At 35.9% G+C, this 3,687-nt stretch overlaps 1 pseudogene; it reads right to left on the bottom strand.

Moving 5' to 3' along the window:
- Positions 1 to 1,907: 1,907 nt before the first annotated feature.
- LOC149186151 (MADS-box transcription factor 23 pseudogene) lies at positions 1,908 to 2,486 on the bottom strand (annotated as a pseudogene).
- Between the last annotated feature and the right edge of the window lie 1,201 nt (positions 2,487 to 3,687).

Genomic DNA, 3,687 nt, shown 5'->3' with positions numbered 1-3,687 from the left:
ATAGTAGATTTTACTTCTGATGCAAGAGCAAGAGGATCATCATTTTGTAATTCAACGGTGAACGATTTAATCATGAGTTGAACAACTTCAAGTGTAGCGTGTGAGTCATAGAGTTTCTTCAGTTTTTGTAAGGCTTTGAAAGCATTTTAAAATGGTCAAATATGGTGACTCACCTCTTCATTTACTGATGCTGCTATCAATGCATAAGCCTTGATGTTCTTATTTTCCCAAATGGTGAATTCCTTGTCTGATGTAGGTTGTTCTGGCTCTTTGTCTTCGTTTCCAACACACTCTTTTCCACAACTCATTAAAAATGAAAGTGTGTTTGATTTTCCGAGATCACTCAGGATAGTTCTCCTTCCCATTAAGAACCACTCCCACAATAAATATCAATGAGTGTATTTTAAAAATGTGTACCGTGTAAAAAAAAATTCGCTCTTCTATTGATAAAACAATTTGCACTTGCTGTGTAAACAAAACAAACAAACAAACAAAATTGAGATGCAATCAAATATAGTTCTAATATGTATATATCATAAGTATATTTGGGAAGGGTATATTCAACAACGCATAAGCCAAAGTAGATTTACTAGATAGCGATGTGGAGTAATGGGATAGCGGTATTAATGTGATATGGACCGAGGACAAAGGGTGTATAACAAATATCAAAAATATAAGATTACACAGAGATGCCAACAATTACACAAAGATGCCAATGCATAGTCTAAAAAACATTGTCATACCATTCATCGCACCCGTGTTTAACACTATAAAACCAAGAGAGCGATGAAATCATGAGGGGTATATCAGTAGGCAACATGCATGCAGGTGTGGGAGTGATACCTCAACTGCACTTGTGGAGCAGTTGCCTCACATAACCAGCCAAACGTCTATAGCAGTTGCCAGAGAGGGACAACAATTTCCAGAGAGGGGAAAACCTGCAAAACAATTATCAAATTTTTCAGAGAGACACACCTGTGGAGTGGTTACAAGAGGCCAATTCTGCAAAATAGGAAGAACATAGGCAAAAGGGAGTTACAAAGCAGAGAGGGAAGCCAAAAATGGCGGCTCTGATACCATGCCAGACTAGGAAGTAACTCCTCAAATGTAATCGTATTATTCATTCACGTAGAAGGGAGTTACAAAGCAGAGAGGGAGCGGCTCTGATACCATGCCAGACTAGGAAGTAACTCCTCAAATGTAATCGTATTATTCATTCACGTAGAAGGGAGTTACAAAGCAGAGAGGGAAGCCAAAAATGGCTGTTCTGATACCATGTTAGACCAGGAAGTAACTCCTCAAATGTAATCGTATTATTCATTCAGGGTGTTCATTATTATATACAAGAGGGAGTGATTGTTGAGCCCGATGACTCTCCATTTTCTCTATTATTTATTTATACTAATTACAATTGTTCACCTAATCCCTATAATTAAATGTTAACAAATAATTTAAATTTAAAAACATTTGATAAAAATCAAAAATGTGTGCAACGAATCATTCTAACAACTTTTTGTCTAAATAACCGTAATAAATTAATCAACATTCACAAATAATACTTTCAATAATTTTCTTTCCGACCAACTAAACTACATATAAAAATAATAAAAAGAAAACCCTAACCCCAAGTAAACATTACCCCAATAAATAAATGTGTAGGGCATCGAAACCATATTTCTAAATTTATATCACGATTAGTTCAAGCAATTAAATTATAATTTCGATATATCGAGACATTCTCGACCAACGCAACAGCGTCATATAAATCTTAGCACTACCTCGATAATACCAAGAACCCACGTAGCAGCAAGATCTTATTGATTCCAGAGCTTCTTGCCTTCAAGGATTAAATGGCTACGACAGTCGATCGATCAAAAAATTATTTGGAAATTGATATTCCCAGTGTTTTAATTATGAAGTCTCTTGGCATCAGGAGCAGCTGTTAGATAGTCATTATTCACGACATCCTGCACCTTTCTCCGCGAACTCTGATTCTCCTCCATCAGATCCTCTATGCGGCTGAGCATGCACTGCTTCTTTCTCGCCCTCACGCGCCCCATTCCCGCTTCCATTTTTTCTTCCAGCTGTTGCAGTTGTTCAGTATCCAATCCTTCTAGATCTTCTCCCATTGTATGTTTCAACATCAACTGCAGCTGATCTCCGTGAAGCTTTAGCTTCGCTAACTGTAAATCCTGATTTTTATTGTGATTGTTATCGCTGCACACAACTATGGCACGGGATTCTGATTGCGGCGATGATAAATGTTCAGAGTTTGTCATGTAACGTTCCAGTCTGCTTTTCATATCTGAACTGGCGTAATCGAAGAACTTTCCTGAGATTGAAAAGATGAGTACTGCTACGTCTGCATCACAGAGGATGGAGAGTTCTTTGGCCTTCCTAAGCAGACCTGCTCTTCGCTTGGAGAAGGTGGGTTGCCTGCTTGCTGGATTTTCTGTTCTTTTGATCTCTATTTTCTCTCCTCCCATCCCTGCAACACAGCTGTTTGAGGTATTACATAGATGATTTTTAAAAGCTGCTATTATTAGGCGTATGTTTTTTTTTTTAGCAGAAGTGATAAAATTAGAATGTCGTTTTTAGGGTATTGGATAATAATAGGCTGTCTGTTGGGTGTTCAGTGTGAGATGCTGAGCTTTTATGCTTTAAGTCGAGCTAGTCTAACGGGTCGATAGGGAGAGAAAACTGGTTTAGATTTTGCTGTTTCGGCCAGTGGGTGTTGGGAATATTGATTGCTACAACACAGCTGTTTGAGGACTTGTGAATATACATGATGATTTTCAAAATCTGCCATTATTATGCGTGTGAGATTTTTAGCAAGTCGATAACATTAGAATGCCGATTTTAGAGTACTGGATAATAGTAATAGGCTGTCCGTTGGATGTTCACTGTGAGGTGCTGAGCTTTTATGATTTAAGTCGAGCTACTCTAACGGGTCCACACGAAGAGAAAATCCGGTTCAGATTTGCTGTTTCAGGCAACGGGTCTAGGTTGTTGGAAATTTTGACCGTACTGAAGTCAACCTCCATTATTATTATTTTTTTAAATGAATTCTAGAATAACGAAAGGTCAGACTATTAATATATTAATTAATATATTTATTTTGGGAAATTGTGAATTATTAAGCTAGATTGATTCTCATTGGAGATTTATTCGCTTGGGCATTTATATGAAAATTAAATTAGTGCAGTGTAATATATTTGCGTTATTAAATTTATATTGGTTGTGTTTTGGATAATTTTCATGTTTTTGAATTTGTTTATAGGTTTGAAAATACATTTTATATAATAAAGATAAATGTATATAGATTTTGGTGCGTTAAGACATTCTTTAATGTGAAGTTATATGTTCATGTTAAGGGGTTTTTTGATGCGAAGTCATATTCTTGGCCCCCATGTGATATATTAATGTGAAGTTATATGTTGGTGTTAAGGCGCTCCTTGATGTGAAGTCATATTCTTGGCCCTCATGATATATTGGACATGATGAAGAAGTTGTAATGCCAAGCTTACAAAAAGAATGGTACTACCAAATAAAAAATCTAAAAAATCTAAAATCATTTTAACTAAAATATATATTTTTAAAATAATTTAAATATGTCAAAAAATTTAACGTCTTTAAAGTTTATTTTGAATTAATTTAAGTGTACCTCTCTTCTCAGATAGAATGGAG

The sequence above is a fragment of the Pinus tabuliformis genome, chromosome 3_1, assembly GCF_031772625.1.
Source record: "Pinus tabuliformis cultivar Carrire ecotype Pingquan chromosome 3_1, CPIR1, whole genome shotgun sequence".
NCBI lineage: Eukaryota > Viridiplantae > Streptophyta > Pinopsida > Pinales > Pinaceae > Pinus > Pinus tabuliformis.
Note: the sequence above shows the minus strand (reverse complement) of the source record. Positions and strands in the feature narration are given on the sequence as shown.